This window comes from Schistocerca nitens, unplaced genomic scaffold, assembly GCF_023898315.1.
Source record: "Schistocerca nitens isolate TAMUIC-IGC-003100 unplaced genomic scaffold, iqSchNite1.1 HiC_scaffold_465, whole genome shotgun sequence".
Taxonomy (NCBI): Eukaryota; Metazoa; Arthropoda; class Insecta; order Orthoptera; family Acrididae; genus Schistocerca; species Schistocerca nitens.
Window position 1 is genome coordinate 2,923,193 of NW_026045998.1, and position 15,686 is coordinate 2,938,878.

The 15,686-nt window shown below is 40.1% G+C and overlaps 1 long non-coding RNA gene across 3 annotated transcripts in view; it reads left to right on the forward strand.

Moving 5' to 3' along the window:
- Positions 1-15,686, forward strand: part of LOC126232172 (uncharacterized) — a 41,783-nt gene that overhangs the window by 15,840 nt on the left and 10,257 nt on the right. For 2 of the 3 annotated variants that reach the window (XR_007544687.1, XR_007544685.1), the window contains one exon: positions 6,972-7,106. This is a non-coding gene — a long non-coding RNA (uncharacterized LOC126232172). Of the gene's footprint in view, positions 1-6,971; positions 7,135-15,686 lie in introns of those variants that run through there. The other variant, XR_007544686.1, reaches the window with a different exon arrangement.

Here is a 15,686-nt window from a genome sequence, read left to right on the forward strand (position 1 = left end):
GAACCACATCTTCCCAAAATTCTACCAAAGAACCGAAGACGACTATCCGCCTTCCCCACAACTGCCATTACTTGCTTGTCCCACTTCATATCGCTCTGCAATGTTCCACCCAAATATTTAATCGACGTAACTGTGTCAAGCGCTACACCACTAATGGAGTATTCAAACATTACGGGATTCTTTTTCCTATTCGTCTGCATTAATTTACATTTATCTGTATGTAGAGTTAGCTGCAATTCTTTACACCAATCACAAATCCTGTCCAAGTCATCTTGTATCCTCCAAAAGTCACTCAACGACACCTTCCCGTACACCACAGCACCATCAGCAAACAGCCGCACATTGCTATCCACCCTATCCTAAAGATCATTTATGTAGTCAGAAAACAACAGCGGACCTACCACACTTCCCTGGGGCACTCCAGATGATACCCTCACCTCCGATGAACACTCACCATCGAGGACAATGTACTGGGTTCTATTACTTAAGAAATCTTCGAGCCACTCTCATATTTGGGGACCAATCCCATATGCTCGTACCTTAGTTAGGAATCTGCAGTGGGGCACAGAGTCAAACGGTTTCCAGAAGTCAAGGAATAAGGCATCCATCTGATTTCCTTCATCCACGGTTCGCAAGGTATTGTGTCAAACAACGGAGAGTTGCCTTTCGCAGGAGCGATGCTTTCTAAAGCCGTGCTGATGCATGGACAGCAACTTCTCTGTCTCAAGGAAATCCATTATATTCGAACCGAGAATATGTTCGAGAATCCTGCAACAAACTGATGTTAAGGATATTGGTCTGTAATTTTGAGGATGCATCCTTCTTGCCTTTTTATATACAGACGTCACCTGCACTTTTTCCAGTTGGGCAAGAGATTCGCGATAAATGCAAGCTAAGTAAGAAGCCAATGCATTAGAGTTCTCTTGGGATCCCATCAGGACCTGGCAATTTATTTATTTTCAACCGATTCAGCTGCTTCTCAACCCCAGGGATGTCTATCACTACGTCCTCCATACGGGAATTTGTACGAGACTCAAACGGCGGTATGTTTGTACGATCCTCTTGCGTGAAAGATTTCTCAAACGCTAAATTTAAAATTTCAGCTTTCGTTCTGCTGTCACCGTTGCCAGGCCAGACTGATGAGTGAGTGACTGGATGGAAGCCTTCGACCCGCTTACCGATTTTACGTAAGACCAGAATTTCCTTGGGTTTTCAGCAAGATCTTTTGCTAAGGTACAACGGTGGTAGTGGTTTTATGCTTTGCGCATCGCTCTTTTTACAGCAACACGAATCTCTACTAACTTTCGCCTGTCCTCATTCTCCCGATCTTTCTTGTACCGCGAGTGCAACTGTCTTTGCTTCCTGAGCATTCTCCCAATTGCACTGTTAAACCAAGGTGGGTCTTTTCCGTCCGTAACCCACTTTTTCCGCACATATTTGTCCAATGTGTGATTTACAATGTGTTTAAAATTTGCCCATAATTCTTCCACGTCCATCGTACCGGAAGTAAATGAAGTCGATTCATTTACTAAGTGGGATGCTAACAACTGCTTATCCGCACTTTCTAGTAAGAACACTCTCCTACCCTTCTTGACCGACTTTTTAACTTTCGTAACCATAGTCGTAATGACAACATCAGGATCATTAACCCCTGTCTCAACACTGACACCATCGATGATATCTGGTCTGTTCGTGGCTACCAGATCTAAAATATTTCCATTACGCATTGGCTGTCGATTTAGCTGCTCAAGACAGTTTTCGGATAATGTGTTCCAAAGTAATTCACACCACAGCTTGTCTGTACCACCTGTAATGAATCCATAGACATCCCAGTCTATACTAGGTAGGTTGAAGTCACCTCCGACTAATATAGCACGATCCACGTACTTCTGCGATACAGAGTGTAGACTCCCTCTGAATGATTCTAGAACTGTCGCGGTGGAACCTCGTGGCCGGTAATAACACCCAACAATTAACTTTATTTCTCCTTGATCTGTTAAACGTGCCCAGATAACTTCACAATCACACTCTACTTCGACCTCAGTAGACACAATATTTTTGTCAACTGCAATGAAGACACCACCTCCTACGGTGTCTAATCTGTCTTTCCGATACACGTTCCGACCCTCACTAAATGTTTCAGAACTTCCTATATCAGGGTTCAGCAGGTCTCAGTCCCGAGAATAATTTGCGTGCCACACGCTTCCTGGAGGGCAGTAACTTCGGGAACTTTATTCCGAACACTCTGAAAATTTACTGCTAATATCTTGATAGCTGGAGTGTATTTAAACTGAGCGCGTCCCGATTTCCCTGCCCGCACGTCGACTGGTGAGTGTTCATCGGGACACCTCGCACTACTGCCTAGCCTAAAAAAAAAACCCTGTGCACGCCACAAGTACTCTGCTACCCGAGTAGCCGCTTCCTTTGTGTAGAGCACCCCTGACCTATTTAGGGGCATCCTACAATTCCCCAACCAATAGGGCAAGTGGGAACACGTAGGAGGGTTTTCGCAGTTGGGAGTTAAATGATCATTGTAGATGATGAATCTGTGGTAATGACAGTCTCTGACTAGGTATGAGGAAGGCTCTACTTTGTGTTCTGGTAAGAGATGAGCACCGCAGTCCGAAGGTGGCGATCTACGGTTGAGGGGTCTTCAGAAAAGATGCGAATGAGGAATATAGGGCCAGAACTGTGGCGAATTCAGTGGGCTTTTTGGATCTGCGTGTCAGGATTTGGACTTGGCTTCCACACAACTGCCACCACTGTAATCTCGGGGTCCACCACCGTCAATCGCAAAAATGAAAGTCAGCAGGAGGTGGGGCGTCGGCTTCACATGGGTCACAGTGGACTGTTTTTTGAGGAGAGAGGCATGTGGTCCAAAGGTGATGGCTGGTAGACACTGCGGGAGGCGGGTGTGGGAATCAGAATCGGTGGATTTTAGGATTACCTAGTCTTTGCAGGGTACGAGTTGTGATATGTTGGCCGGTAGTAATCTTTTCTTTTGTCTTTTTTTTTTGAGGAAAAGTGTTTTAGCACTGGGAAATCCGAAATCAGAGTGTGAGAGGATTATAAGGAATGTGATGTAGGAGATGTGTGGGGTGGGATGGGATTTGACCACACAGGTTCGGGTGTGGGGGCAAATGTGGGAGGGTGTCACAGATACGTGGGGTACCTCTCTTAGGTGGGTTACCGGCATCGTTTGAGGCTGCGGTGTCAGAGGATATTGACTGTGCAGTGGGACAAGATTTTGAATGCCTTTTCTTACTTTTCTTACCTTTAGCAGGTGGGTTCAGGCCAATGCAGACGGAGCCAGTGCGGTAACAACTGTGGCACAGCTTGTAGGTGTCGGTTTGTTGTTGCTGGAGGATGTGGGGATGCCGGGAAGCTGCTTCTGGACCCAGACGTAGTGATGACGACGGTGGAAGTGGAGCAGCTGGCTGGTGCAACTGTGAGATACGTGGCACGGTCGGCAGTGTTGGCAGCACTGGCAGTGGAGCTGTGGTCAGTGCCGGACTGATGTCGTCCGCAAATGAGCAGTCAGTTACGTGTCTGAACAGTGTGTGCCTGTGCGTGGGAATATGTGGGAAGACGGATGGAGTCATCCGAGTACTACGACAGGAGGGAAGATCGGTTCACTGACGAAACGTGTTTTGGAATAAATGACAATAGCAAATTCCACGTATGTCAATTGAGTTCCGTGGCGGTATTGCAATGGCCTCCTGCCTTGTTACTGACTTTGTGACTTCAGCAGCCTTCATCCTGACATGAGAATACTGCAGTTCTGTGACACACTCGTATATGATTTTAATGCTACCTTTAAAATGCTTTGCAGTAATGTAGCTTACAAAGGTAATCCTCACTGTCTTTCCTTCTTTTGAGTTCAACTTAAAGTCTGTACCACTGTACTACTCAAGTCTGCTTTCTGTCACTGGAAATCATTCATAGTAAAATCAAACTCCACTATTTGACAGGGAAAAACAGTTTATAGACATTTTACCATCATTTGTCTGAAGTGTGACACATTCACCCACCATGTTTTGGTAAGAGTGAGAGGAAAATTAGCTCATGTGCGACATAAAACCCAAGAGTTTCAAACAATAGTTTAGAAGTGGAAACTTTTTCTTGCACTGGTGTCAAAAGTTGCATGCCCTGTGCTCACCAAGACGATACACAACTTTGTTTATTACCTATATCTGTGACTCGAGGTGGTTGACAATTTTATTATTCATTAATTGAGTAAAACCTGCCAGTCAAGAGGTTTATCTTTTTATAAAGCCAAGAAGACTCGATTTTGAACTGTAGCCTCCAAATTTGCTGCAAACAGTTGGCATCCTTAAGAATATGATTGTGATTCAGATACATTAGCGTGAGATATCTGTAGTTGTAGGTACAATGACATATTTGTGGTAAATATAAGTAGCGATTTCAAAACATTTCATCTATCATCATCCACTTCATTGTATACATGACTGATGAGTTGTCATGTGTGGAGACACGGAAAGACCGAGTTTACAATTTGTAGCTACAAATATTTATAACAATATAAACATTTCAGTGAATCATTTGTGAGTTACAGTCATAACAAACAAAATTTCTTCCCAGACAGTCAAAGAAACAAATTTTTGCCTCTCGATATATTTGTACAGATAAGTGAGGTCTTTATACTAGTTGTAAGCATCCTATGGTTGAGCATGTGCAGTTTTGAATAGCATGCAGAGAATCTAACTTAAATAATAGTTAAACGAGCATTGTGTGTTTTGTTGATTAAAATATCACTCAGTGCTGTAGGCACCTCATATAACCATCATGTCTTCTGAATTCTTTCAAGTTAAGTGAGTACAAAAGACATTTCCAATCTCTGAGATGGAAAGTTTTTGGGTGTATTATTTCTGGACTATTGGACCTAAGAGTACAGCTTGAATATACAGAAGAGTAAAAATGGGCGAGGAAGCAGACCGGCGGGATGGACATAATTACAGCTATAATGGGAATGTGTTACAGATGGGCAGGGCATGTACCCAAGGGAATCAACGGTTGATTTATCAAGGAAGGTTATCTCGCATTCGAAGACACACGGTGAAAATATGGATATGAGGACTTCCCGTGGGACTCGTATTCAAAAACAAATACCTCTTCATGGGTTATCCAGTCTACACATCTGATCTTCAGCTTTCTTCTGTAGCACCACATTTAAGCAACTACCTTTCTCCTCCTGTCTATGGTATTTGTTGTCCAGAGTTAACTTCCATACCTAGTAAAACTCCACAAAAATTCTTTAAAAAAATACTTTCCACTACTCATATTTACAATTACGTGATGTAAACATCTCAGTTCTTTCACTGCCGCACTGCAGTTTTCGTGCTCTCTAGTTTGGGCATTGCTGCCAAAATAGCAAAATTCGTCCAGTCCTAGAAGTGTGCCATTTCCCACTCTTAATCCCTTGCGCATTATCTGCTGTAATTTGACTGCAACCCTTTACCTTGTTTTACATTTTCCTGTGGTTTCTGTTTACTTGCATTCGGAGTCCTACAAGACATGCTGAGTGATTCAGTTAAGCCCTTCACCCCAATACTTCTGAAGACACTTCAAGTAACTATATTAATTCAACTGAAGCAATGTGTTTACTGTTACCAGTCACTGTTTAATTTATTTCCTCGCCATGTTTCAAAGATTTAAACCTCCATTACCAGGTGGATTATTTGTATTAATATGATGTTTGTATTATGTTATGATTTTTGGCTAACCTGAGGCACTGCCTGTAGGGAAACAAATCACTATTTGGAACACGGCTCCGTGGAGATCTCCGACTAAAACGTGGACGTAAATCTAAATGTACAAATAAAACAGTTACAATAGAATACCACTGGTCTTCACAGGCTAGTTTGTGCATCATATACAGGACAATAAACTGACACACTTTGTAAACAAAGATGATATTTGGAAAGTGATAGATACAAACAACATAGAGCAGAAACACTACTTCAAAATACTAAGAACATAAAGTAAAACAGACCATTATGTCTGAGTAAGTCTTAAAGTATTGTGTGTATCTGTGGTTGAGCACATGAATAGATATTAAGTATTTAAAATGGAACATGACTTCTTTTAAGTTTACATAACTCAAACGTTGTATTCATTTGTGTGTTCAGATGACCTGTTGAAAACATGAAATGTGCTAATTATATTGCTAGAAATGATATAATTATACATAAATAACAATTCGGTTTGGGATTCAGAGATAGAGGATGAAAGGAGTGACAGAAGAAGAGCGAAATTTTGGTCGTCCCAGAGGTATGGGTTTGCTAGGCTTCCACCTGTAGCATGTTATAACCAACTATATTGACAATGATCCAGACTGTGTTGTCATTTTAAGTAGATCTAATGAGTACTGGGAGTATGCATGTCAAACGTTCATTTAGAAAATATTAATGAAACACAAATTCCGAAATTCGTAGTAAATATGAAGTGGGGCAAAAACGTAGTGTATGTGATACAAGGGAGAGAGAGGGGGAGGTGGGGAGAGGGGGAGGGGGGGGAGAGAGGGAGAGAGAGAGAGAGAGAGAGAGAGAGAGAGGGAGAGAGAGAGAGAGAGAGAGAGAGAGATTGGACATGTGCATTGCAAATCTAATGGTGCAGGCTGCTGTTAAGACCAGAGATGACAAACGCTTTGGTATATGTTGTCAATTAGGATGGACTCTGTCTGTTTTCTTTGACATTTGTACATCAGCAGTTGTTCAAGGATGTACAATTTTCTGCCCAATCACGTTACACGTGACAAAATACATGTTTATGCCTTTACGTATCACGACACTGGCAATCTGATATGAAATACTACCCACAAATGGTACAGTATAGGTGGTCTTATTTTATGTTTGTTTTGTGTGCTGTGATTCTTTGGCAACTATTTGTGTTTTTCAGGGATTCTGCTACACTGGTGTTTATTTCAATCTCTTGTTTACATTTATCTTCAGTGTGTTGCAGTTGGGTTGCTGTTCCTCTTGACAACATACCAGAATGCTGCCATTTTGGGGCTGTGGGATGACAAGAGGAGCTGTGGATGGCGGAATGTTGTTGTAGACTTCCAATAAATTCCAATTTTATGTCTACTACTTGTTATTCTACTGGTCAGGTCTAGTAAGTTTACAATGGTGCCTACTTTGTCCTCAACTGTGAACTTTATACCTTTATGTGGGGTGCTGAATAATTAGTTAACTCATTGCTAGTTAATTGTGATGTATATGGCACAGAAAGGAGACCGTGACCACTGGAGGTACTACATTTTAGTTATTTTATTTACATATTTGGATTCATGTTCAAGTCTTAGTGACCTCCACACAGCGATTTTATAAATAGTGGTTTGTTTCTTTACACACAGTGCCTCAGGTTACCCTAAAATCCTGACACAATACACACCTGTATTAATACAAATAAATCAACCTGATGACTGAAATATTTGTCTGGACTGTTGCCTTATATGGAAGTGAATCGTGAGCAATAAACAGCATAGACAAGAGGAGAATAGAAGCTGTTTAAATGTCGTGCTACAGAAGAATGCTAAAGATTAGGTGGGTAGACCGAACCACCAATTAAGAGGAACTGTTTTTGAACAATGTCCCACACGTACACTCTATCGTTTTATTTTACAAATTTCACGTTTGTGACTAGTTTTGCCAACTGCGACCAGTGGCGATGCCTCATTCCAGATGGATAATGTGGCGGATCCCAAAATTAATCACAAAGACTGGAACATCAAGTAATAAAATAAAAACAATGTATTATGGCCGTGGAACTTCTACGCTATCATAAACAGTTTATCATTTGCTGACCCACGAAGTTCTCCAATGACAATAATGGAGAAGATCATGACACATAATGATAATAGATAAACAGGTACATAATCTGGGAGGATAGAAATTTATGGCACCCCCTGCCTATAAGTGCAGTCACGTTAACACGAAACATCGTGAGGTAAAAAGTAGCGGTTAATTGGGATGTGTTGGCAGTAAAAATTTTAGAGAGAGACAAAGCCTCGAATACTGGAGGTGAGTTCAAATGGACGTAGGTTGCAGTAGTTACTCAGAGATTAAGAAGCTCGCACATGACGGACGAGATTGGAGATGTGATGAAATCAGTCTAAGGAGTGACGACCACAATATTAAAGCAGCAGTAATGCAGGTACGAAAAGCAGTCAGGCTGATCGAAGGCAAGAAAACCCGCATGCTGGCTGACCCTCATACAATTCCAAACAGGCTCGGAGACGAGATACTGGCAGAAGTAAAGCTGTGAGTACCGGGCGTGAGTCGTGCTTCGGTATCTCAGATGGTAGAGCACTTGCCCGCGAAAGGCAAAGGTCCCGAGTTCGAGTCTCGGTCGGGCACACAGTTTTAATCTGCCAGGAAGTTTCAGGCTTGTTTGTTCTTCCCTCGTTTGTCTCTTATTTTCCATTTCTCATCACCACTAAAGAGTCCAACTGCAGCCTTTGGTCCACCAAACTTGTGTACATCTATTCTGCCTGAAAATTTCAACAACTGTTACAGTCCTTCAAATAACAAAACTTATACACAAAGTCTGGAATGAGTTTTGTACTCGTTTCACTTAAATAGTACTGTCAAGTTAGAGCAGAGTACGGAAGCTGGTCTGGAGAAAATACAAGCAGTAACAGTGCACTCTGGTGTGGAAGTATTGCAGCACGACGACCGGCCGTGAGTTAACACAGCTGTCAGCCGCGTAATCGGGGTGCCGAGTGAACTGCCGTCTGTTGGAACAATGTCTCACACGTGTGCTGTTACTGTCGCTCCAACTTGCAGATGTGGACATGCTGATTATGGCCTGCATCTGAATAGGGTGGCTAGGGAGAGGTACTAGATGAGCATCTGGCAGGATGCGTAAGGCGACACATCTTTTGGCTAGAATCAAATTACAGACAGACAGCTTTGATAGGAATTGCAACTGCGTAGAACCATCAAATATGGAATAGTTACCAGAAAATATAAATTAGTTTGTTCCGTCAAAACATTAGGATGCTGAATGAATAGGTAGATGAGCTTCTTTTATGTCAAGAAGGTGTATGAAATTCGGATGTGTCTCTTTTGCCTCTCTCAACACCGTGTACTCTCAGTGATGGAGAAATTAAATATAAGGGATTACAGGCTAGCATCATGTGTGTGTACAGTTTACTTGGAAAAAGGAGGGATATTAACACAAAAGTGAAAATATAGAAGCAAGAGGTTTTTGTGTAGACCACAATGTAAAAGCATGTGCTTGTCAGTTGTTACTACAGAATCATACACTTCTAATTATAACACTCCTCAGGGGTCTAGCAGACTATCAGTGATTTAGGAGAAATCTAGACGAATTGTTGAGCTTTCTGCCAAACAAGTTGAATCAGTCATTAGTTTTTGAGGATTTTAATGCACTTTTCTTAGAAGGTTCTGACAGGTAAAATGTGCTAGAACCATTATTTGGGTGTTTGAATCTGATTCTGGTAGTGAATTTAGCAACTTGTGAGCAGGAAGACAACAGGACCTCGAATCAAAATATTTATTGACACAGCTCAGGCTGAACAAGTGATGTGCAAGAAATTGTTAATGGAAAAGAGAAATTTATTTGAAGCCTATGATAGTATAAGTTCTTATTCAACAAAACCACTGGATTGTAATGAGTTTCTAAAATATTTGCAGAAATATACATATTCTGACAAATTAATAATGCAGACATCTTTAGCATATTTCTGCAGGCTAATGTATTATGGAATAATTGCTTGCTTAAGTTAATAGCAAAGAGGGGAACTATTCATGCATCAATTATCTACTGAATGTACACCACGTTTCGCATTTTTTTAAGTATCGCACGCATTTCTACAGCTATCAAAGTTTCACAATCACTAATTTTCATCGCTATCTGTATGGGACTGGATGAAATTATTTTATACTTTTTGCCGCATTTGAAAAATACAGTACAATAAAAAATCATTTTTATTTAAATAGTTACTGCAGCTAGTTTTCACACCATGGCATACACCAGATAATTCCACTCACTTCTTTTTTTGGAATACTTAACTATCTTGTAGTGGTCAATTTATGAACACCACGCTGGTTGTGCAGAATGTTTAACGTCCTATTAATTAAACCATAAAATCATAAGTATTCCTATAGTATGTCAGGCAGTTGTGATTCAGCAGCAAACGATAGTATGAATACGATGTGCAAGATACTGAAGATATAAAACAAATTTTTCCATGCTAACTGTCTCCTAGGGGCATATTTCAAAAACATCTTCCTCTCGGCACTGGCCTTGTGTACCATTAGTGTTTTGCTATGGCAAAAAGAGTTTTCTGCATCGCTGGTTTAAGGTCATTGCAAATTTAGGTGATAAACATCTTAGTAAGTTAGCTTACTACGCCTATTTTCACTCATTGCTTGCATATGGCATCATATTTTGGGGTAATTCATCACTGAGGAATAAAGTATTTATTGCACAAAAGCGTGTGATCAGAATAATAGCTGGAGTCCACCCAAGATCATCCTGCAGACATTTATTTAAGGATCTAGGGATATTCACAGTAGCTTCTCAGTATATATACTCTCTTATGAAATTTGTTATTAACAACCAAACCCAATTCAAAAGTAATAGCAGTGTGCATAACTACAATACTAGGAGAAAGGATGATCTTCACTATTCAAGATTAAATCTAACTTTGGCACAGAAAGGGGTGAATTATACTGGCACTAAAGTCTTTGGTCACTTACCAAATAGTATCAAAAGTCTGACAGATAACCAACAAGTATTTAAGAAGAAATTAAAAGAATTTCTGAATGACAACTCCTTCTACTCCATAGAGGAATTTTTAGATATAAATTAAGAAAAAAAAAATTAAAAAAAAAATAAAAAATAAAGAAAAACAAAAAAAACACAAAAAATAAAGTTGTTATATTAACTTAAGTATGTTGTTAAATTAACCTAATTATGTCATGTATTGGAAAATTTGACTCGTTCCACATCATTACAAAATATCGTATTCATGATCCATGGAACTAGTATTAATCTAATCTAATCTAATCTCTATCACAAATCCATTAGTTCCTGTGGTTTAAAATGGCTCCAGAATAAAAAGATTCGATTAATCACTGAAACTATAATTGGCTGATCTCATTAGATCTGGTGTGTATTAAAGGTGAACAAAAATTCGTAACTGTCCATTACAGTTATATTTGGAAATGGAAAAGATGTTCATCTGCAAGACAACAAAACTTTACAAATATTACTGTTAATGACAACACAGAAAGTGCACATACTGGAGCGACACACGTGACGCCTCATACGTGGCATTCCACTTACTGAACTGCTCGAAAGCACTTTAATTTTTAATTTAAAAATTTAACATCTCCTCTTATGTAACGTTCATTCCTTGGTACTTGATTTCCATTAAGTTTAATGTATAGCAACATTTTACACACATGTTGAAGCTGTATTTGCACTTGAGATCGTTTACAGCCGTAACCTCTTATACAAACAGTTGTAAAATAAAGAGAAATTAAGAAATCAATTATGCTGTTATTCCATTTGCTTTCTTTTTACGTTTATTATTTAGATTCGTTTCAATTTGTCGCTTCCCGTGATGATGGACTAAACACAAGTAAAAAAATTATAAGAACGTGCTTCAGGATTTGCACACCACAAATTGAAACGAGACTCTGTCTTGGGGCTCACCTACTTGTGACATTTTTCTGTATGTTTCCAACAAGTGTACACATGTGAAAGCACCGATACTGTAGGCCTAGGTCTGAATTTAACCTCAACATTCTGCTGCTAGTTATGTCATGAACTTGAACAAGTTAAAATACTGCAGGTCTCTGCTACGTGATATACTCGACGGGGAATCTTAAATTTTCTTATCTACGTTAATGCGTGAAAATTCCACTTACCGAAATACGGAAGCAACCGATTCCACCCGTCTGCTTTGACCTATGACTTCACAAATATGGCGGAAATGACTGTAAACCACGAATCCAATATGGCGCCTATGATGTCATTATGTAAACATTATAAAGACGAAAATACATCGAAAAACAAACACACACACATTCGACAAAAAGCCTAATGACACTAATGGGAGAAGCACCGTAAAATTTGGGGTTTCTGGGTGGGGGCAAACTAAATATAAAACAATTTAGACACACACCCCCATACAAAACCACACAAAACGACGAAAAAAACCGACAACACAAAACTCCCTAAATTCCACTAAACACAATATCATCTGGGATCTGGCACTTCCCTAGACCTACGTAGCTCAACAGCAGCTCCCGATCCCACAAGTTGGAATTGAATACTTCCCTTGACCTATACAGCTAAACAGCATCTCCCAATCCCATAAATTGGAACCGAACACTTCCCTTGACCTGTATAGCTCAATAGCAGCTCCCGATATCACAAGTTAGAATCTACCCCTTCCCTTGACCTGTGTACCTAAACAGCAACTCTCGATCCCATAAAATGGAATCGAACACTTCCCTTGACCCCAACACAGCTATTAAACTAAATCTGCCGTTTGTAACGTTCATGAGTACGACACTACACGTGGATTTTGAGTACATACGTCACAGTATTAAATAAATGCTATACATCTATATTCTATGGGAAAATACGATATTCTAACCACAATAATTTTAACCAGTCAGCTTGTTTGCCTCCCAGAATGCGAATGTATATCGTGTTCCCTGTTTTCTCTCCAAAAATTTTGTGTTCCGCTTTTTGTCACTTAGAAATCACAATACCACAAAGCCTATTACAGAGTTACTACGAAAGTTTCACGCGGCATCTACCACTTCGACGAAAACAATAACAAACACAGATCTTTCTGCCCGCCAAAAATTTCGTCTTCAAAGTTAATACTCGCAATGCCTTCAACGTCTAGTCTCTGCTCCACAGAAGACTATACACTCTGGTTCATAATTTGACAGTTTAGTTGTGAGCTGGCGAAGCCAATGAATTTGGAAGCAGAAAATCTGGTTGAGGTGACAGACTAATCTGTAGCTTAGCTCGTTTGAAATGCATTACTGTCGCCATATTATTTATGGCATTTGTCACTTGGTTCCTACGTCACTACTCAAAGCCAGCTAGTGGGATGGAATATTCCTCTTTATACCTTCTATTTAGTTTGAGTCTCTTAGCTCTGTTCATCACATTCCTACTCCAAAGAGATGAGTTGAGCATCTTAATGATGAATGTCGCTTCAGGTAGCAAAAGCAAACCATCTGATTTTCCCCCTCATTATATAGTTCACTAGTAAAATATTGTTTTTTTAATAATTAATCTACAAACTCAGATTTATACCTCTATAACTAGCTGATTACATATGTAATTTGCATCCTCCCTGTCCTGTGCTATGACGAGTTGCCCATCAGTGGATAGTAGATGGTGTATGTGTATTTGATCTGCAATGTGTAACCTCATACTCTTGCATTTCTGAGACTATTTTTTGAGACTAATACCCACGAATATTTTGGATTGCACTGGTGGCGTGGGGCAGCCTTGTAATAGCCCTTTGCTTTTCTGTGAAAGGGTATTGCCAGTTTTTATTTTGCATATGTTATCGTTGATTAAAGAATCCTCTATGCCTATCGTGTGCAGTGCTTTCCTTAGCAGTGTCCTTGGGTTGGACTCGTATGCTTTTGCAGAATCTATGGAAACCAATCCAATTGGATTTGATTTTTCTAAAATCTGTTAAAATGTGGTCTGTACATGACCTGACACTTGTTAAACCACATTGTTCTTGAGTCCTAAAAGCAGTTTTCACCCTTTTTACTACTATCTTCAAAATTATTATTAATGTGCTTGTAATAAAAATTTCTTTCTATTTCACACACATATTGTAACTCCTTTCTTAAATATGGCAGTAATTTAACCAAACTCCATATCTTTAGGTATTACATCTCCATGTAAAATTGTGTTGATTAACTGTATTAATAGTTTCACAACCTTATTCCCATATTTCAAAAACTCCAGGTTGATAACACCTGTTTCAAGTTGTCAGTTCTGCTCTTAATTTGCCAAGTATTTCCCTGTCTGAAATTTGGATCCTCATCTTTGTTTTTCTTTCAGTTATTATTCCTTCCTCCAGATATTTTCTACCTTCATTTAATAACGTATTTCGAATATTCTGCCAATCCCCTTTGTGTTATCAACTGGAGATTGGCTGTGGCTTTCGTTTCTCGTCAGGGTCTTTTGAATACTGACCGTCCTTCTTTTGCTCTCGCAATCTTAATTTGCTCTTAGTGCTGGTGCATAATCTATCACATGTTTTGTATTAATTATAGTTTCCTGTATTTCTGTAAATAATGCTGTAAACAGTGTTGATCTACTATGTTCTAATCTGAATTGAAAGACCAGTAGGTTCCACGATTATGGTTGTTTGATTAAGGGGATAAATCAAAATGAATGTATTCTAGTTTTATAATAATAATTTTGAATTTTGTACCTGTTGTTTTGAAGACTTGGTAACAGTCTGTTAAGTTTGGTAATCAGAAATTATGTTACGAAAGTTAAAGGTCGGCAACTGTTTTTGATAAGATTTTGATGCAACAGTTCAACTCGTTGTAGTTTTGTCCTGTTGGTTGTTCGTATATTTACTTGCTGTCAGGATGCTAGTTACGCTATTTACGCCCAATGTCACTACTGCGTAATTCGATCAATCAGTTTGGCACCGTATTGTATACTCGGCAAATCTGCTCCACTGCTTTATAAGACCCCGGTAGCACATCGCGGTTGCTGTGGCATTTTGAGAGGCTCCCGGTGGCCGTCGGACTTCTTACACCCGTTACGGTGAACTTGGAACTTGCGGCACCTCGGGCTGCAGACAGATTAGAGCTCAACTCTCCCCGGATAAACCCGGGTCCTACGGGCAAGTACATGCCCTTCAGCGACGGCCAAAATCAAAAAGAGGAATACGTATCACGTGTGCACTTATCGATAGTCACATCGAGGGGCGGTGATCTAATTTCAGGATGGGATGTGCCAGAAGATCTCTTTTGTGGTGTTCGGCCACACGTGAAGTGGTGGTCGGCTGGAGTGGTGCGGAGCTGGAAGAGCGGCGGGCGAGATTTGGCTGGTGAGCTGAGAGAACTGGAAATGGACAAATGGTCTGCTCGAGCCGTGTTGTTGTGTACGTATCAGTGCTCGATCGCAATGCGTGATAACTGCAAGAGCATAATGAAGCCGACTTTTGAATTGAGGTACGATTGTATTGTGCCTACGCTGAGAGTTTACCGAACGAGTCTCTCGGAACTGTTCGCCTTTGTTGTGACGGTCTACCTCTTTTGAAATACCGAGTCTTATTTGTGGTCCAAAGATGAGGTGTCGACTTTAGTAGCGGCAAATCCTTTACGACGAGTCGTGTGTATTTTATAAGGAACACAAAGTTGCCCCAGTAATGGGTGGGTGTTTCCTGTGCTTGTTGTTTTCCCCACTTCATTCTTTTCTTCTTTGTAGAGTGGCATTATTTCTGCTCGTTCATCATCCATCCACTGAATGATTGCATTTCTTTATCTTTCGTTGCTATCTCAGTTTCTCCCAACCAATGTTCTGCTGTATATTTGGAGTTTACCTGTATGCGCAGAACCTCAGCTGCCGTTTTTAAAATTGGTCTTTATGTATACGTACACTTCTTCTCTATTTTGTTCAAACAA